Source organism: Dermacentor albipictus, chromosome 1 (assembly GCF_038994185.2).
Source record: "Dermacentor albipictus isolate Rhodes 1998 colony chromosome 1, USDA_Dalb.pri_finalv2, whole genome shotgun sequence".
In the NCBI taxonomy this organism is placed as follows: domain Eukaryota; kingdom Metazoa; phylum Arthropoda; class Arachnida; order Ixodida; family Ixodidae; genus Dermacentor; species Dermacentor albipictus.
In genome coordinates this window covers 33,404,094-33,425,385 of record NC_091821.1, presented here as the reverse complement: position 1 = coordinate 33,425,385, position 21,292 = coordinate 33,404,094, and the positions used below count along the sequence as shown (strand labels likewise).

Below are 21,292 nucleotides of genomic sequence, written 5' to 3'. Positions count from 1 at the left end.
AACTGAGCAGAGAAAACACAGACAGAAAGAATGATACGAATGCTTGTTTGTCATCTAGTTTCTTTTGTCTGTCCATGTTTTTCTGCTCTACATTTTCTCAACAGGCATCCATGTTTTCTTAATATTCCAGAGGTGTAAATTAGGATAGAGTACAGGCACACTGCAACAAGGCAACAGCAACTATCTGCAAATTACTGACAACCATAGTGATTGCTGCCCGAGGATCAGCTAGGTCACACTCGTTACAGTATGAGTATGCATCCTATCCTAAAGGGAGTCAGGATAGCCGTCTGCTACAATATGAAAGAAAATACACCTCTGACTCTATTGCACTGCTTGTTTCTTATTAAATGTAAGTGTCTATATGCAGATTTACAAGCCCCCTGCTTGTATTGATACAAGTGCAATGCTGTTTAATGATGTTTGTTAGCATGCTGCAAGTGTACATTTCAATTACCCTAGCTATTTCACTAAGTGATTGTTGAATAAGAAACGTGTTTTTGTCCTCATATGAAAAAGCTCATTTGAAATATGTCACACTGCTTGGACTTATAATATATTACCCAATAGACCTATATTTTGCAAGTTAGATCTAGCATGCAAATGATGACTGCTGTTGGCCACACAGTGTTGCTGCACCAATTTTCAGATTTGCAGACGTGGATAAGCAAATGAAGAGAAAATGAAACGCATGTTCTGTGCCACCCCATGATTTCAATGTATTGCTTGTGATAATATGAGGGGCCACTCGTGAACCTGTGTGCTACTCCCCCAAGCAGCGATTACTCAAGGAACCAGACATATAATGCTCTTTATTATTTACAGGCATCGCAAAAGTGTACAAAAGCATACTATACATGAAAAAAATCTGTATATATCACTTTTGCTCACAGCACACATCATAACAAAGCATAAAAATGTGGCACAACATCACGTAATAACTTAACAAAAGCAAGCATGGTTAAATAGGATGTGCTTAATTCAAAAGAGTCCATAGAGCTTTCCAACAAAACTGAACTCTGTTGCAAGGTAATGTAACATTTTCTATGGTGTTGGAAAATCAAAATGCAGCTGCAGTATTCATTTTGTAACAAGCGATGAAAGTGACTGTAAGGTCTTGTGAGCAACTTCCAGACAGCGAATAGCTAAAGCAAGTCTAAAGCCCTTTGATGGCATCTCATATTACTCATCTTTTATTATGTAGTTTAAGGAAAATGTTACTTCACCATGCCATTTCGACAACTATCACTCACTTATCTCAAACAAAATATTACGCAAACATCTAATTTTGCCAGCTACAGTTGGCAATCTGAAATTGTGGATATCTGATGCCATTGACTTAGCGTCTAAGTGTACCATTCAAAAATTCAAATGGAAAAAGAGGGTGACTCCACAAAGGACCCCAGTTTACGGCACTGTCGACAACATGCAAAAGAGGAGAGCATTATATGTCACGTACGTGACACCGTACAATTCCTGGTACTCAAGAAGAAACTTCTTCATCTTTCTCCTAACTGTAGCAAGCTCCTGAATGCAGATGCAAGGGTCAAGAAGGTAATGCATGATCACAAAGAATTTCAACTAATGGTTGTACTGTCTTTCTAGAATGCGTCCTATTAATGTGACTGGGGAACAAAACAGCAGCCGATTCCTCCAACCGGCAGCTTTCCACTCCTTTATGTCCTTTAAAGACCTTGGCAGCCTCGTGAGCTCCCATATGGGGGCGAGGCTCAGAAGACATTTGTCTGCATCAGGAAGATGTCGGCATAGATGAAATCGGTGGCACTGTCTGGACTTCAGCCACATAAACATTGTTGCCCGAACAAAACCAGAACAAACGGCATGCACGTAGCGTACTACAAAGGCCTCACTAAATGAAAAAAAAAATGAAAGAAGTGTCAGCACACTTGCTACTTTGATGCCACAACTAGGGGCCTGCACGGCCATTTGTGCATGGCACAAAAATGGCTCGTGTTCTGAGCTTGTTTGCAGAAGCACTTGGCAGACACACACGACAAAACCCATTTCCTTTTGAAACAACCTGCCCAGAGTCCTCACACGATGCACAACCATAAGCACTATTGAATTGTGTCATACTAGTTAGTTCACATTTGGAAACGCTGTCTACAGTACGGGGACCAGAAAATGTCTTTGACGTGTGCGATACACCCCTGCTGTCCCTCCAAACAACTCCAGTGGATGATATTTCATTCATTCTTTTCACAAACTGTATCAAAAAAGAGTTCATTGATGGCCTCCCTGTGCCAAACCACAGCCCAGACAACAAAAGAGTCTGTGCACATTCTTTGCATGGCAGTTCACTAATCATCAAAAGAAGAGACCACATGCTCGCATCAGAACTTTCGAAAAGGGGCACACCGTCAGTATTCAATGTCAATGTAATGTTATTCGAAGTCACAGGCAACTTGTACTGATAGCTTTTTGTGATGTCACACACATCAAAGGAAGTGCCTGTTCTACTGCATTGCAGCTTTCCTGATTCTAACACATCTGGAATTTGGCCCTTCAGATCCATTACAAGAAAAAATGATGAGCTTTTCAGTAAGCTGCCACTCGCATAGTTCACATTGCACCGACTGCCAACCACATCATTTCCTGGTAATTCTGGTAGTTCACCAATATACCCAAAGCACACACTGCAGTATAAGTGCTTAGCATACTGCTTTTTGGATCCGGCAAAGTGTCAAAAAAGAAGTATACTTTGATGTTGGGTACGCGACACCTTCTGGCAAGTGAGCTCTGAGAAGCTGCACTAAGCTATCGGTGGCTTCTTTTGAGCAGCCATGGCGCAAGCTGTGGGCCATGACCATTAAGAGGCTTTCGGCTTTCGTAAGCTTGGCTCCAGGAAACAGGTCTTCATCCTAAGCAGAGAGGAATGGTAGCAAACAATGGTGGTGTTAGAAAAAGTACAACATTACAATCATACACTTGTAGATGCCTGTTTTGTTACCTGCACAGTAAATTGGACAGAAAGTCCTGCCATGACAAGGGCTTCATGAGTTATCTTGTGGCACTGAGTTTATACTGGCTAACATGTTACTTAACCTGGCAACTAACTTTAATGCACCATTTTAAGCTACCCCTTTTACTTTGTGAACCTGCCTCGAAATAATGCAAGTGCCAACTGTGCATGGTGAACACCAGATGGCCACCAAAGAAACCTCTTTAAAGCAGCCATAGTATACATGCAGCACAGTGAGACTAAGCACTGTCTTGCCATGAAATGTGTGCTTCGGGACAGCAGATATTTTTAACATGTACTTTTGGAGTACTATTAAATAACGACAGATGTTCAAGGAAGATTTGAGGGCTTCATTTGCAAACAACCCCCAAAAAAGCAGGCTTTGGCCACAACACGACAAAATTACACACACACACACACACACACACACACACACACACACACACACACACACACACACACACACACACGAACGCACGCACGCATTATGTATATATGCTAGAACAGACGCCAAGATAACGCCTGAACGTTAAAGGAAAACCCTAGGAAATTCCATCAGCACATTACGTATTCTAAGGCTCTGCGGTGCTCTGTTCCTGCCTCAGCTCCACGTTACCAGCACCGGTTTACTAATGCTTTACCATCAGTAAACACAGTTTACTGACGTAAACTGTGTTTACATCAGTAATATGAATTTAACAGCGCGGTTTTCTCCTTAATTGGGAGAAATAACTGCTGCGAGCAATGATCGCATCGGTACGCTCCCTACTTCATTCCATCACGTCAATATTTTCACTATACGACTCGGTCACTACGCTGCATAAGCTCCAGGAGATAACCTGCGGCAGGCGTTACAGCGGGGCAAAATAAGACGTCACAGCAACAAAACAATATCTGGAAATTACGCCTGACACCACAACGCTTACCAAGCCGTCCTTCCAGGCTCTCGGAAAATGCTGCTCGCCGGGGTCAGGATACACGTCAGCGCAATCAGCGTCACATTCCGATTCGCTGCTCTCAGACGACGAGGTAGACAAGGTTTCATGCGTGCTTTCCAATGGATGACAGTCTTCAGTTGCAGCGTCAATTGAAGGGAATGGTGCGATGTGGCCTGCGTCTGCTTCGTTTTCGCAGAAATTCTGTTCACTTGCATCAGTAGAACCCAGTTCACTGTCCAACGCGGCAGACGAAGCACCGACTGATGTACGTTTTTGAACCTATTTTGAGCGTATGGGCACGTCGATGGACGGGTCCCATAAGTAATTTCCGAATTGTCTTCTCGGCGACATTATTCGTGAACGGCGCTGGGCCTTGCACGATTACTTTACGATAAAATATAGAGCGCAACACCCAAGTAAAACATAGCGAACAGCGAATGCGGAGTACAGCGGAGTAGTCATACAATCACGTAGTAGTGCACCCGCTGGCTAGAAAACCTAAAGCGTTGCCAGACGGTCAACTGCCTCGACGCTCAATGACTCAACAGTGAAACGTTAGATCAGCGTATCCAAGAGGTAGGTCTGGAAAATGCATTTTATATTATTAGGCAATAGTGTGTGGCTCACAGGGCCGCAAACATTTATTAAAGTTTTGTTTCAAGCTTTTGTTATGAGTTTTTAAAAAAATAATTTTAAGCCAAACACAGCCATATCTAAAAAGTGAGCAGGAAACACTGATACCATCTCTTTCGTTTGCGTATAGTTTGCGTCGTGTTTGCATTTGTCCGTCGCCATTTCGTACGTATTTTTGTTAGTTGCCTCCCGTCAAGTTGGTTCTTTATTTTATGTTCCGGCCTCGGCACGTGCGTTTGTTTGCTCGGACAGCTGGAGCGTAAGATGTCTCACGTCCTTGCGAAGTGAGTTGACGATAACAAGTGGGACGTGTATCCCGTGAATGCGTTGGCCGACACGGATGTGGCCTTCCGTCTCATATCGCAGCAGGGGTCAATTAAAGAAGTATTCAACTCATCAGTTGGAAAGAAGGAGCGCCACCGGACCCGGCAGTACTCCTTGCCTTCGGTGAGTACATCTCGTGTTTTTTGACGGCTGTCCCTACTAAAGTAACATATTTAACAGGGAGAGGCGAGCTAGTTGGTGGTCGATATTGGAATGCATCATGTAACCGCGAAAACGACAACGGACGATGAAACATCCGCGCCTGTCCTGTGTGTTTCTTTCCTCGTCCGTTGTCGTTTGCGTGGTTACATGATGCATCCCAACTAAAGGCACGTTACACGGAACCTGTCTCAGAAAAGTTTATGCGCTGTCCAGGTTGCCGGTGTAGCGTGTTGCACGTACAATCAATTGATCACTAAGACACGGGAAAAAAAAAAAACATCTCATAGCGAATATGATCGACGCGACCAGTTTGTGTGCTAGACCTTGACATTTTTCATACGTATGCCCGAGCAGCGCAATGTAATACAGCCTAGCCACAAATTCGTGCCAGCTTGCCCGCTTATCAGTCATTCTGCTCGATATTTCAGCAATGTTCTGACTGGTGTCGCATAAAAGTCGCGGGCCGCTTTTATCGTCGCGACGAGAGATTGGAGAATTTTTACAAGCACTGCTCCCGGAGGGGACATGTAACCGGCAAACGAACGCTTCAGAAGAGCACTTGATATTATAACAAAAGAGGCGGCGCAGGTTCTCCAGGGCACCCAAGGGGTGCGGGAGGATCAAAGCTGGAAGCAGGGCGGCCCGTGAGTTGGGGCCGCGGAGGCCGAAGCGTGTCAGGGGCATTCACACTGTAAGGCATTCGTATTTCGAGCTGCCGGTCTTCTACAGGTGGATGGTCACGCATTTATGAAAAAGAAGTAATATTTATTTATTTACAATATCGCAAAGACCCCAGTAAAGGGATTTTACATGAGGGGTGGGCTATTTACAAATGCATTAAGTGTTATATACAATTTTTTTTATTACTGTATTGAAGTCGGTGCTACTGGAGAGGAGCGCAACGTCAGAGGGAAGGTAATTCAAATCTTGCAATGTTTTGACAAAAAATGAAGAAAGATTCACAGTGGTTCGAGCAGATGGTGGGTATACAGCTGTTTCGTGATTGGTGCTGACTTGATGGCAGGAGTACAAGGTGACGTGTGATAAAACTTGAACAATAGGCACAGACGTGCTATTCTGCGGCGTGCTGAAAGACTTCCAAGGTTTGCACGAGATTTTAGTTCGGTGAGACTAGAATGGTATGAGCATTCTGAGAAAATGAATCTGGCTGCATGGTTCTGTACAGATTTTAGCATTTTATTAGGGTTACTTTGGTGAGGGTCCCAAACAGTACATGTGTATTCCAGTTTGGTCTGATTATTGTGTGATAGGCGAGAAGTAGGACAGAAGGATGTGGTAGATAAAGGTTACGATGTAAACAACCAAGAACGCGGTTAGCTTAATTAGTAGTGTGCATTGTATGAAAGGACCGTGTTAAATGTGATGACAAATGAACACCTACGTACTTGCACGCACTTACACATGAAATTGTGAAGTTATAGATCAAATAATTCAGTGATGAGTAATATTGCTGGCAATGAAAAGAAAGTAGTGATGTTTTATTTGTGTTTAGTGACATGAGCTACTCGTTGCACCAGATTTCGATCCGTTGAAAGTCAGACCGAAGGGAGTGAATGTCAGACAGGTTGTTAATTGGACGATATATGTAGTATGCAGTCGTCTGCAAAAAGTGTGATGTTAGAAGAAGTATCACTCGGTAAATCATTGATATATATTAGGAATAATAGTGGGCCTAGGATCGTGCCCTGAGGCACGCCCAAGCTGACAGGAAGGTAGGCAGAAGACTGTTTATTGGCGTGCACGAATTGCTGGCAGTTAGTTAGAAAGTCACAAATCCATTCAAAAGCAAAAGAATTAACGCATGAAAGTTTTAGAAACGGGCGTTCATGAGGAACGTTATCAAATGCTTTCTCGAAGTCCCCCCCCCAAAAAAGGACACACACTCACACGATATATCTCACGTGCTCCTTTCTTCCGCATTCCAAAGAAAGCCTGCGAAATATAAAAAAATACCATGTGACGGGGCAATGGTGCACTGTTATTGTGTTGCTTGCTCTCAAGCGTGCGATGGATGAAGACGTCGGCTGCAGCGAGACTGGCCCGTGACAGGGCGTTACGTCTGGTGTAGGTGTCTGGGCGTGCGGCTTTTATCGCATGACGGCACAAATGCATGCTGCTGGCTGAGCGGTGCCGAAGCGATAAAGCATCTAAGGAGACGAAAGAGAACAAGAAGATAGCTTTATTTCTTTTTTATTCTTGAAATGGACACGAGCTGGCGGCCTGCCGATGGAGTGTAATGGGGTTGGGCGGGGAGGCGGCGTTAGGGCCGGAATGATTTTGCAGTGACCTTCAATCCAAAAAGTGCCTTTCGATTATGATGCGTGTTCGAAGAGGTCACCATCTCATAGGCACATTTTCCAAGCCGTTCTTGATCATGGTATCAGGGATGGAGTTGCAAACTTGTCTTACTTTTTCTTTTAGGTTCTCTGATGTTGTAGTTGGTGTCCGGTATACTTGATCCTTGATGTAGCCCCAGAGAAAGAAAGCAAGGGAGTTAAATCTGGCGACCATGCTGGCCAAGCAATGAGCCCATGCTGTCCAATACACTGCTGCGGGAATAATTCATGCAGTCATTTGCAAGCTTTGGTGCTGCCATGTGCATGAGCACCATCATGCTGATACCAAATATCCTAGCCAATGGAACTCGGCAAAGAAAATCCTCAGGCGCCCCATCAAGGATGTCATTCATATGTTTCGCCTGTAAGCATGTTATTAAAAAACAGGGGGCCAATGATAGTGCCACCGTAAATTCCACACTACACGTTAACCGACCGCTGATATTGGTAATGTCTTCAAAACCCAGTGAGGGTTTTCGTTGCTCAAATAGTGAGTGTTGTGGATGTCCACGTGGGCATTACATGAGAAGGTAGCTTCATCAGTCCACAATGTTTTGTTGGCAAAGCCCGGCTGAAGATAATCTTCCACCTTGATTATAATCCAGTTTGCCAAGTGCTTTCGATTTTTGAAATAGCGGGGCTCCAACATCTGGTGCAGCTGCATGTGGTATGGATGAGGCTGCCTCTTCTTAAGTACTCTTCACATTGAAGAATTTGGCACTCCAGCTTCAGCACCAACACTACGAGCGCTTGCATGTGGTTCTGAAGAAAACTGACACAGTATCTATCTCCACGTCCTCGTCCAGGATTGAAGATTTATGTTGCTTCTTCGTAAAAGTCCCAGTCTGTCTGAGCGTTTCATATGCATGCACAATCATCATTGAGCTCAGATGCTTACCTGGATGCCAGTGTGGAAATAGCTAAAGTGCCCGCCTTCTATGTCCACTTGACGCACCTAGAGCCAAAACCATATCCTCCCTTTCCTCATTGGAGTAAGCCATATCCGCTGCTCAACGTTGGTCACAGCTGAATAGTGTTGCTGTAGAGAACACGCAGGGATATGTGTGCCTGAGGAGCTCTGGATATTGGGGGCGAGCTCCACCACTGGAAAAGCTCATGCCACCATTGGCGTGACGTGACATATGAGAGGTCACGTGAACACAGTGGCCGCATCGGCTGCATTGGAAGCACCGAAGCGAGCTGAAAATGAAAGTTTAAAAGTGCCACCTGTGCTACAGTTCTGATTAAGTGGTGAGGCTTTACCGCTTGACAACATTTGAAAGTACTCTAATAGGTAGTGGCTGCCTTTGGAAGCGTGCAGCAAGGTAGGCTGCTGCTCGGTGCCGTTGTGCCGGACGTACGCAGTGGAGCCTGGTGTCAGCCTTATTCACACGTAGCCACAGAACAAAGAGCCACATGAAGCTTGACTCGCGAAACTTAGAAGTGGCAGACAGCCATCACCTACAACTCCGGTATGCAGCAAACAGGTGCGAGGAAGATTTCTGCTATGGTGTCAGGACTGCGCGATGTTCGGTGAGTAGCAGAAAACGCACACCGAGACGCTTGCCCGCGCCCACTGCCTAGCTAATGTCATGACGGTTTTGGTCTAAGAACTTGTTGACTCTAGATACTGGCAAGTTCACTGGAACGGAAAGGGAGCGGCAAGAAGCACATTAAAAAAAGGCATGGCATATGGTCACGTTTGTGTTATGAATTATTGCACTGGATTACGACGAAGAAGCACAGGGAAATCGCACGCTGAGAAGACCGATAAGCATACAGTGCGATGCAACTTGAGAAATAATATTGGAACGTCCAAGAATTCAGAAGACAAAAAAAGATTTAATCGTTGCGATGGCACATCACAGTCACCATAGGTGTCGAAATCTCTATCACAAAATTATTTTTGAACAGTTGTGATAGCGTCCATGCAACAAAGATTGCCATTGTACTGTAAAATGCTCATATGCTGCAGCCTAAAGCTCACGGCACGGTGCGAAAACGCGCTCACAGCGAAAGCAAAACATTGTTCACAGACATGCATGCAGACGTGCAGTCGGTCGCCGCGAACCCGTGCGATCGCTGCATTGAGGCTTCATTCTGTTGTGCCCCATTTGGTTACACAGACAGCCCACTATAAGAACATATTTCGCATAGTTTATTCGCAGCATTTGCCTACCTTTCACGCAATTAGGGAGACTCCATCCTGGCGACCGCGTGCAGTGGCGCTCACTGTACATATGTATTCGGCAAAGAGATAGCGTCTGTAAACGATTCTGTGCTTTCAGTTTGCCCAAGATTATTATATCGACAGTCAAAAACTTCCCTCGTTGTGAGAGTACTTACATAAATGTTGAGGAGGGCCGCCACGTGGGGTTTTTTTTAGCGCTGTAAGCGAAACCTATGAGGAGCGTGCCGCGTGATCTCATACTACGCAAGGGAGGAGCTTCTGACAGATGGCGACTCCGTAAGTCCTCGCCCCCAACATTGCAGTTCGCTGGAATTGGTTCAGACGAGGTACATAAGGTATGATCTACATCCGGTAAACTGGAACAGCCTGTGGGCGCACTCTCTCGGGGACTGACACGCTGGTGACGGTGCACAAGTGTGAAGCCAGACGCGGCCACCCGATACTGCGACCACAAAGTGATGTGCATCCGTGGGGTGCGAGATAAAAAAAAAAAGTCTGGTAGACAGTAAGTGCGAGAAGGAGAGCAGACGGGGCCAGTATGGAAAGAGTTGCCTGAAGAATACATGTGTAATCTTCCTTGAATATAGCCAAGGTTTTTTTACCATTAGTTAGTTTTGTCCGCATGCGACTTATCCGCTGTTATTCGAGCCCTAAGGTTTAAAATTGTAGCATCATCGTTCAATTTCAAAACTTTTACAAGGTCATTTGTGTACAAAGGCAAAATTCCAGCAGCAGTAATTGCTTTCCATCATTCCCACGCACTTCGCCCTTTCCTTCTTTCAAGCAGAATCAAAATGCTGCTTTCATCTTTTCTCTTTTGTGGCCTTAGATGCTTTATTGCTTTGGCAACATTTGGCCAGCAGCATGCATTTGCACCGTCCTGCAATAACAGCCGCATGCCCGGATACCTACACCAGGCATAACACCCTCTTGTGGGCCAGTCTCACTGCAGCCGACACTGTTCATCCATCGCACGCATCAGAGCAGCACAATAACAGTGCACAAGTGCCCCGCCACGTGGTATTTTTTCATATGTTGTGGGCTTTCTTTGGAACGCGGAAAAAGGGGCCATGTGAAATATACCGTGTTGGAAACAATTTATTGAGAGGTTTCTGTAAATGCTCTACAACTTTGCATCTCACACTTGGGGTCTGCAGCCAATGCTTAAAAAGTTGATTAATTAAACATAAATAATCCGTTAGTTAAGGGGAAAATAAAAAAACAGCCTGAGTAACTCTAGAACAGTGCCAACATTATGAATTTGGTTCAACTTGCGTCCGGAGTGCCTTTCATTTTGAAAACTTTGGCTCAAGCTATGTGGGACAAGCTGTATATATAGTACAGGAGGGAGATTGAAAGGTTAGATGACATAGCTGGCTGTTCATTACACTATTACCAAAAAAGTTGTTTGTAAATTTAATAACTAACCCTCATTTATCACTAGTTGCGAATAAGCTCATTATGTAAACTAGGTTGGTACTTAACCAGACTTACTTAGTCAAGACAAGCATGGGCCGGTTTTTGTAGCAATGCCTTTTCCCATGGAGGAAAGAAACAAAGTAGGAGGGCTTGACGTCACATTTTTGAAGAAGTGACTAGCGCAAGGGTGGACATGAGACAATGAGACACTAAAAAGATGACAAGGACAAGCGCCTGTCCTTGTCGCCTTTTAGTGTCCACTCTTGCCCTAGTTACTTCACCATGGAATACCAACTAGCCCGGTCTCGCACCCCACATTTTTGAAGCCGGAAATGCAGCCATGTTGGTGTGCCATCTCCCTTTGTGCCTCCACTCAGTTTGCCAGAACAGTTAGGCACGAGCTTTGAACTTGCATTGCTATGAGCTGCCAGAAGTGTGTGCTGCTGATGCGCATCAGAACAATGCCTGTGAAACTTCTTGATCAGTTTTAGTGAAGCAGACGCGATCCTGTGCCCATCTGGGGCATGTTGAAGAAGATGACAAAGACCTGCACCGCAGATACTTGAGTACGTCTGTTGCTGACACTTGCACTCACAGACCCAAAACATCTTTCGAGCTTACACACCTCGCTTCAAAGTCAGCTTGTCTTGCGAACATAATGTGCTGCGAGAAAGACGCGGGTCGAACAAGCTTATTTCACTTTTCAGAGGCCTAGCACAGCAGCGAGAGCTTAAGGGGCATGGTTGCTATGGCAAGGTTTTCATTTGGGGCACCATTACCAGTGCTGCATTGCGAAAAACAGCATGCGACTTCCGTCACACTACCTCCAACACGTCTGTGTTGGCCGGCGCCTCTCCTACGCTCTCCTTCCTCCATGCCTTTTCCCGATAACAATGCCTTTCAGTGCGCTTCGCTTTAGTGAGTGGTCAAGCGAGGCTGTGTATCGGGCGGAGCTTTAAAAGAGGCCACTCATAAATGCGAAAAGCACTGAAAGGCATTGGCATCGAGAAAAGGCATCGCTACAAAGTACTGGCCATGCTCGCCACTTCTTTCTGTATAAGTAAATACAAATAAAAATTGGCTCACATATGTACAGGACTTGACACAGCATAAGAATTGGGGATAAGAGTTAATGGAGAATAGCTTAGTAACTTGCGAATCGCTGATGATATTGCCTTGCTTAGGAACTCGGGGGACCAATTGCAATGTATGCTCACTGACCTGGACAGGCAAAGCAGAAGGGTGGGTCTAAAAATTAATCTGCAGAAAACTAATGCTTAACAGTCTCGGAAGAGAACAGTAGTTTACGATAAGCAGCGATATACTGGAAGCGGTAAGGGAATACATCTACTTAGGGCAGGTAGTGACCGTGGATCCGGATCATGAGACTGAAACAATCAGAAGAATAAGAATGGGCTGGGGTGCGTTTGGCAGGCATTTTCAGATCGTGAACAGCAGGTTGCCATTATCCCTCAAGAGAAAAGTGTGTAACAGCTGTGTCTTACCAGTACCCATCTACGGGACAGAAACCTGGAGGCTTATGAAAAGGGTTCTCCTTAAATTGAGGACGATGCAACGAGCTATGGAAAGAAGAATGATGGGTGTAACATTAAGGGGGATAAGAGAGCAAGTTGGGTGAGGGAACAAGCACAAGTTAATTACATCTTAGTTGAAATCAAGAAAGAAATGGGCCTGGCTAGGGCATGTAATGAGGCGGGAAGATAACTGATCGTCATTAAGGGTTACGGACTGGATTCAAATAGAAAGGAAGCGTAGCAGGGAGCAGCAGAAAGTTAGGTGGGCGGATGAGAGTAAGAAGTTCGCAGGGACAACATGGCCACAATTAGCACATGACCGGGGTAGTTGGAGAAGTATGGGAGAGGCGTTTGCCCCACAGTGGGCGTAGCCAGGCTGATGATGATGAAGCAAGTGATCATTGTTAGCATTGTGTTCAGTGGGGCTGGTTGGTTCATGTTTAGAATAAAGACAGGGACAGCACATCACGGAGTACAAGACAGCGCTCTGTGCTGTGCTCTTTACTTGCTCGCCCTGTGTTGCGCTGTTCCTGTTTTTATTCTAAAGGGATCATTGTCTGTGTTTATATATTTTTAAATAAGGTTTCCATTGAAACCGTTCAACGGTGTGGAGTAAACAAAAATATCGGCACATCTGAACATTAGAATATTATTCATCAAACAACCATGCAGGCTGACTGATCACTGGTTGTCCAGTTTTAATCTTTGAATAAGTTGGGAATCAAGCAACCGAACAACTGGTATTGCCAAAGGCCTGATTTAATGGTGCTTTTATAGTTTGTCAACTACCATTGGCAATATTGAATTAAGGCGTGTTTGTAAGAAGGCATTATGTTGATAACTTCGATGACAGTCTGTGAAAATGCACTGCCCACAGATAATTTTCGTGCGCGTGATACTGCTAAACCAATTGTTCTTGTATGTCTTTAAAAAAATAGATGCTTTCTTTTATTTCAGATATCAACCCATGCAGCACCTGTACTGTTCAGGTAAAGGCACTTCAAGAAGAAAATCGGGAATTAAAAGATGAAGTGGAACATATGAAGCGGATGGCAGAAAAACACGATTACGTTTATGGTAAAAAGCCTTTAAACATATGTTGCCACAACATTATACAGTCAGCAGCTGTCCTAACCTTGGTGCTTGACCACTTGCCATTGGTTTTGAAAAAGTTGAAGACCCTTCAAAATAAGAAAGAAGTTAATTTCATGAAACATGTTTTTCAACGGAAAGGTTTTTGCTTCCGTTATTACCATGTGAACTTGGTCACAAAGTGCCAAACTATGTCATAAAAGGCGCTGGTAAGAACACTCTTCCTTTCCTATGAAAGCACAACAAAATTTTTCAGGTAAATGAAGAGAAAGAAGTTTTATACCATAATGCATTCGTCGATTATCAGCCATTTCTAACATATTTATAGGCCATTGAAAGGCAGTACAATGGCCTGTATTTAGGATTTTTTCCAGTAAAAGCTTAAATTTTGCATCAGGCAAATGGTCAGGACCTGTACAATGCTGAAAAAAAAATGCTTGGACGGAATATGGTACAATAGTGTACACGTGACGACCACTCAAGAAAGCTGATACGGTGTGCTAATTTAACAATGAATTGAAAAATATGCAAACACTGCCTCTTGTGATAGCTCATTGTGTTATTAAACTGAGAAAGCTTTGTTAGAATAATTTTTTGCTTAAAGGGAGAAAAAAGGATATTGAAGTGCTATTCCGCCGATCTCAAGATGTACAATACATCTTCTCACTTCAGGAAGCCTCTTGGCGCCAAAGACGGAATGCATGGATACGAGCGCTCCTGTGCCAATAAATAGAGGTTAGTCTAAACTGATTTTAAGGTAATTGCTTCATTGCTAGGGTGGTTATGAGCCTCTTCAGTCAAGCAGGGCTGCTAGATTACTTGTGTTTACCAGCATGTCACTGTCTGCTAATTTCCTGCTTGGTGCCCTTACACAGCATTGGGCAGTGCATTGATACCGACGTATTTGCTACCCGACTACTTGTGCCAGTCTAGTTAGAATTGGGCAGAATGCAATAAATAAAATAATAATAATAATTGCAGATTCTCGTAAATATCAAACGAGTAAGTTGGTGGGAATGAGCTGCCCAGTATTGCGTAAGGATGATGAGCCGGCCGTTAGTAGACAGCGACATGCTACTAAATACACGTAATCTAGCAGCTCTGCTTGACTGAAGAGGCTCGTAACCACCCCAGTACTGAAGGAATCAACATAAAATCAGTTTGCACTACCCTTATGGCACAGTAACGCTCGTGTTTAGTACTACAGGCTCAATATATAACAAGAGATCAAAGGACGAGAGAAAAGAAATAAAATGTGCATGCATCCGCTAGCACAAAAACTTTGAAAAGGACAGCAGAAGCACAATGAGATAAACAAAGTGGCGAGTGATCGCTTTTTCATTCTGCGTAACTTGTGCATTTATCCACTTCCAGTTTCATTTCACATGCTGCCATGGCTCAGTGGCTGCATTTTGACTGTGGTGCAATCCAAAAGCACCTGTCTGTTGTGATATACTAAAGAACCATAAGTGATTGCTTTCATAATTTCGTAACCAATTTATTTTGCAGAAGCACCCAAATTAGTCAAAACGAACTAAAACGGCACTTGGCAAGGTTGTAAATCAAGCCAAACAAACAGTTGGACCTTTTGTTGCTTGCCCAAAGGTGCATATATCTATCATATCCTCTGTCTTAGCTAGCTAACATAAATGCATGAAATGGTACTGTTAGAAAAATGAATTTTTCGCACTATCCTTAAACTTGTTCTCTGCAAGCTCCAAGTCTCTTCAAGTCAAAGGCAGGAACATGCACATTGGTATAGCAATGCATCATCAGAAATCGCTGTTTATTTAAAAAGGCAGGATGACCTCTCATTGATAGGCTGCATTTTTCATATCAATTTTGTCTGTGAAAGCACACATTAGGGTTGATGCCTGAGGAAACTTGTCACTGTCTTCACTGTAATTATGCATTTATGTTTCTGGCTAGAAACGTCATTTATAGTCCTAATATAATGTGTGCTGTGTAGCATCCATGTCTGAACCTGTACTTACTATTGCCAAAAAGCACTCGTCCTGTCTCCCTTTCTCATCCGTGTTTTCTTCGATGAATTCATAACAGTGAGCTTGCGTTTGAATCCTTTTAAGCCACTGATAACTTACACCATCACCAGACAGTAACTTTATTGTCATGAGCTTGTACAATTTCACTTGATGGAGCTCACTTTAGTGTTACATGACAAAAAAGTGTCACCTTATATTGAGGGCTATGGTGCTTATCAGAGTAGTATGCACTTGAGCTTTTCCTGTGCCTTTATGCTGTGTGTAGATGTCATAAATGGATATGAAAGTGCCAGAAAAACCAAACTTGCCTCCGGTGGGAGCCAAACCCACAACCTCTTCACTACAAATTGCGTTACCGCGGCAACTGTTCCAACTTCTAGATTCTTGGGTATTTTGTTTATGTGTAACTGTGGGTGTGTTAGCCAGTTCTATTCATGCCAATCCATTGGATGTGGACCATCCTTTTGGCCAATGGTGACGCATATGTGAACTTTATGAGCAGGCAGCTGACCAATAAACTCTTGTATGCTATTTGAAGACATCAAACCTGCCTGATTCAAGACCCTCATTATGAAATTAAAGACAAAGGGAACTGAGGGGCCCAATTTTGTTAAACACAATCATGTGAAACCAACAGATAATAAGCCAAATAGAGCATAAGGGAAGTTATCTGTATTTTTTTATTTAAGTGTAGAAATGATAAAGCAAAATGATAGTCGATGAAAAACAACTTGCTGCTGTAAGTCATGTCAGTAACTGCTGCAGGTTACCGCATTGTTTCTCTCCTTTAAACTTAGCTATTTGTTCCTAGATGTGTCACCCGCTGTGGTTGCTTAGTGGCTATGGTGTTGGGCTGCTAAGCATGAGGTCGCGGGATCGAATCCCGGCCACAGCGGCTGCATTTCAATAAAGACAAAATGGAAAAGCGCCAGTGTACTTAGATACAGATGTTTAAAAACCCCAGGTGGTCCAGATTATTCAGGAGTCCCCCACTACAGTGTGCCTCATAATCAGATCGTGGTTATGGCATGTAAAACAGCATAACTTAATTTTTTGTTAGGTATGTCATTGCCAGCAAATTCTGAATCTTACTCTGCAAAAGGTTATGGGCTATACAGCTCCTACATGATATTTTTTTTTTCATGTTCCCAGGTGGACATTGGGGCCGGTGTGAGTGTTGAACAAGGCACCCTAGAGAAGCTATGCTGAGCATGCGAAAGTGGCCTTGGCAAATTTGCCAGGGCTCTTTTGTGGAATGTATTCACCCCTGAGGAGCTACGGGACGAACCGCTCCTGGGTGAGAAGAGCAACTTGCACTTAAACCAGCCATTCAAGGAGGCCTTGGACCCTATTCGTATCCGAGCTGTGATTGGTATGTACGTCAGTCCTAGTGGTACAACTCCAAATTCCAGTCTTGGAACATTATTTTAAAAATTCGCATCTCCTCGTGCGTTACTTAGCAAGAGATATGCGCCAGCACAGCAATATTAGCTTTTAGTTTGACTGGTCAAGCTCGGCACCACCAGGTAGCTGGACCGTACAGAGCGATCAGGCCACTCACGGACGTCTAGGCTAAAAGCTCCTTATCACAGCAATAGTAGCATGGAGAGGATTTAGTGTACGCCTCCACCTATCCATCAAAATCTCCAAATCTTGCCTGTGGTTAACAGAAAACCAAACACGCTTGGCATTGCGACAGAATGCTTGCAACACATGCTGCTTCGAAAGCTCGCTTGGGATCGACTGCCAGTCAGCTGGCAGAGAAGTTTGAGAGGCTTGGTGCGCTGGCTCAAGACAACTAGAAGGAGATGACAGGATGTCCCATCACGATGCAGAGCCAGTGAAGGCGGAGCTTAGCCTGGCGAATGACTTGGAGAAAAAGCATGGCTATGGAGGTGGGTAACTTGTAATTGGCTAAAGTTCTCTTAAAGGGCCCCTGAAACAGTTCGGACAAATTTTGTAGACGCGTAAGATACAGCTAAAGTTAATCATTCACACCACAATTTGTGTGAAGCCTTGCTTATTAAGAGAGCCACTGACGATTACAAGTTACCCTCCTCCGTAGCCATGCGTTTTCTCCTCAACTCGTTTGCCAAGTGATCAGGGCTAAGCTCCGCCTTCACTGGCTCTGCGTCAGGATGGCACGTCGTGCCGTCTACTTCCAGTTCTCTAGGACCGAGTGCGCGAAGCCTCTCCAACCTCTCCACCAGTTGCTTGGCAGTCGACCCCAAGCGAGAGCTATTGAAGCAGAGTGCATTCTGAGCAGTCTGTCGCAACGCCGAATGTGTCTGGCATTCCGGTAACCACAGCTGAGCGGACTGATTCGTCTGCACGGTCTAGCCACCTGTTGGCGCAGAGCTTAACCAGCCAAACAACGAGCTCATATTGCTCTGTCTCGGCGTAAAACAATTTAAGCATTTACAAAAACATGTTAACGATTACGCTCGTGCAAAATATTTACACCAGCAGTAAGGAAGAATACACTTTGTTACTGTTACTGTTTTTGGTCAAGCTCTGTGCCATCAGGTGGCTGCGCCGTGCAGTTTGCGCTTCTGCTCATCCTGTGAAACGGCACAGTCAAACGGCCAGGCCCTGTCTCCTTGTGCTTGCATTTACACAAATACCGGACTCGCGAAACACTATTGTGGTTTTTAGTAATCCTCCGGAGTAAAGTGACGGCTGCAAACGTGCAAATCCTGGCGCCGATTCGATATCGACAGTCCGACGCACTGCAGCCACTTCGCTCGTCTGCTGCCTTGCAGAGGGACATGGTGTCGCAGCTTGACATTGCCAGTTACGTTTTCAGCCTTCAACGTAACAAAGGCGAATCGTGTTTCTTGCGAAAGGACTGAGACCGACAATGACTGCGGAGCTCTCGTAAAAATGGAGCACGTTGCAACACAAGCAGATGACACTTGCTGTGCGCCAGAAGTGTAGTGACAAATTTTTCTTGTGCATTCTTTTTCTGTTACTTTCTTTTTATAGAAACAAATTAACTAACATTCCAACTATTAAGAACAACATTGGTTCACCATAAAGTTAAAAAAATTATTGATGAAGCGCGCTGGGCGGCCAGTCGGATAGCTTGCCCTACCAGCATCATTAGGACAGTTTACATCAAATGGTTAGATGCGGCTGAAAATTCAGCCGAGTGGTGTGCTGTGATCGGCAGCAATGTAAATTTTTGAAATCTTATAATAAATTATGTGCTTTAACCGGAGCACCTACATGTGTCAAATAATGATCAGAAGGACCTATCCTCTAATGGCTCAGTATGTTTGTACAGAATCATCAAAATCATTTCGGGGTCCCTCTAATGTAAGATGCTTTACACAGATTGTTGTGCGAATGTTTTACTGTAGCTATGCCCCACGTGCCTACAAAATTTGTCCGGACCATTTCGGGGACACATAAGTGTGTCTTAGCAACAAGGCTGTATGTCAACGCTTATTAGCCTTCATATAGCTGTGATACTTTAGTGTTGCTATCATTGCTTCCACTTTTGGGTGAAGCTTCAACTGTTTTTGTCATTGAAATTCATTTTTTCTGATTGCCCGATAATTTGATAAGGTTTACGCACCCTTTTGGGTAAGAGAAATTTGCTGTGAGGATAAATGAATTTATAAAAGGTCAAATTTTCATTCAACGAAATTTTTATACAACGAAGTAAAGTGCTGGTTTTACTGGCTTCGTTATAGAGGATTACCTGTACGTGCAAATGAATTATATAAAATTCCAATGAATAGCTGCTAACACACTGACCTGTTCTTTATGCATGCCAAAGAGCTTGGTGCCAGTACTGAGATGTTTATCTTCATTCTGCCTCTGCTCTTTACAATATTGTGGTGCACACTTGATAACTGCAGACCCTGGCTCAAAGTACACAACGTAGCTAAATTACTCTGTGATGATGTTTTATGACTGACACTAGCAGTGTGGCCTGCACTTAAACATAGCATAAGGCTTCAATTTGTTATTATTTTATTAGACAGCTAGAAAATCCTGTATGCATCGGTAATCTTATGCTGTATTTCTTTTCCAGACTACACATGCTCCAAGTTTCCCTCTGCCAGCCTCTCCTACATAAAGAACATCATCTCCCCAGTACTGGCAAGAGAAATGAAAGAGCCTGAAGCTCAATAAATTTGTGGCCTATTGTATAAAAGGAATGATTCACATGCTTTTTGTTAATCACGAAGTTGTTTCTTTTCATAACACCACAGGGAAAGAGGCCTTGCAATGGAAAGCTAGAAAATGCACCTTGAAGATGTCCCGAGGCCAAGCCATGCCTCAATGGCGAATATCAACATTAGTTAATTTCATGTTGCATTGCACCTTAAAATCCATAAATTTAATATTGCATTCCACTTTACAATCCATAAACTTAATGTTGCATTCCACTTGAAAATCCATAAACTTATTGTTGCATTCCACTTGAAAATCCATAAACTTATTGTTGCATTCCACTTTACAATCCATAAACTTAATGTTGTATTCCACATTACATTTCATGGAAATACAATTGTTCGTCCATGGGAATTCCATAGAAAGTCAAGGCAATAACTGGTAAATGAAATTACAATGGTTTCACGGTGGCCACTTTTCAATGCTGGTCAACAAATCTGCAATAGTGGGACAATGATATTTCAACAAAAATTTTGTTGATTGAGCAATAGGACGGCAATGGAATATCTACTAAAATTCAACACTAATTTTCATAAGGGACCGTTTTAAGGCCTTAAAATGACGCGCGATGGACCCTCACGTAATAGAGCTAAAGATTCGGGAGGCTGTACATAGCATGAGTAGCGTGATCTGCGCTCCGCGCTACACGCGACAGCTGCCATCTTTACATATATGGCAATTGCTGCTCAAGAGGCGAGCATCAAAAGAGACGAAGCGAGTTTCGTCCTAAACTTTGAAAAGAAAAGAAAGAAAGAGAGAGGGAGAAAAGATCTGGAGACAGATTTCTCGGGAGATCGCGATAAATCTGTAAACGTGGCAACACTACGACATTTCCGCTCCATGCATCTGCACTCCAGCTGAGATTACGTAACATCTGCTCGGATTGTGCGATGTTCTCTTCTGCCGCATGGGGATACGCTTCGCAGCCTCTGAAACGGCCATGACACAAGTTGCCCAACACTCGTTCCCGGCTGTTGCCTCGCACTTTAGCGTTCTACTTGAAGGAACAGACACATCTGGACTAATTTTTGCTTGCAAAGTGAGTCCACTCGTGAAAATGCGCGTATCAATTATCACTCTGAAAGTCGGAAACATCGGTTCCACATCTATTGCTTTCTTTCTTCTTTGATCATACACGTTTCAAGCATAGCGGTATAAGCTTCCACCTTCTAATACAAAGGCACGTCTAGGCACCCCCGCCATCGGCACACCGGACGATGGTGGTGCTGCACATGCAGCTGTTCAGAAGGACATTTCGCAAGACGCTACACCCTTGGGCTGATCACTGTCCTCACGTACACACTTGCTGTGACTCGTGCATAAGCGAGAACACTGATCAAAGCAACTCACGCAAGAGCGCTTCCTATATTGGCTGGCGTACTGGCGCCAGCCACTCTTGATATCGATTGCTGTGATAACGGGGCGATACGCGTGGCGATGACCAATGGAGGACGGTAATTCCATAAGAAA

The 21,292-nt window shown here is 44.0% G+C and overlaps 1 protein-coding gene and 2 long non-coding RNA genes across 5 annotated transcripts in view; 1 reads left to right on the top strand and 2 right to left on the bottom strand.

Moving 5' to 3' along the window:
- Positions 1-21,292, bottom strand: part of SLO2 (slowpoke 2) — a 514,913-nt gene that overhangs the window by 110,962 nt on the left and 382,659 nt on the right. The gene's annotated exons all lie outside the window — the stretch shown is intronic.
- LOC139060787 (uncharacterized) lies at positions 794-4,657 on the bottom strand. Its single transcript, XR_011515045.1, has 2 exons — positions 3,910-4,657; positions 794-2,882 (listed from the first exon to the last, which is right to left on the bottom strand). It is a non-coding gene; the product is annotated as an uncharacterized lncRNA (long non-coding RNA).
- Positions 4,742-19,944, top strand: LOC139060784 (uncharacterized). Its single transcript, XR_011515037.1, has 4 exons — positions 4,742-5,001; positions 13,500-13,619; positions 16,790-17,009; positions 19,680-19,944. It is a non-coding gene; the product is annotated as an uncharacterized lncRNA (long non-coding RNA).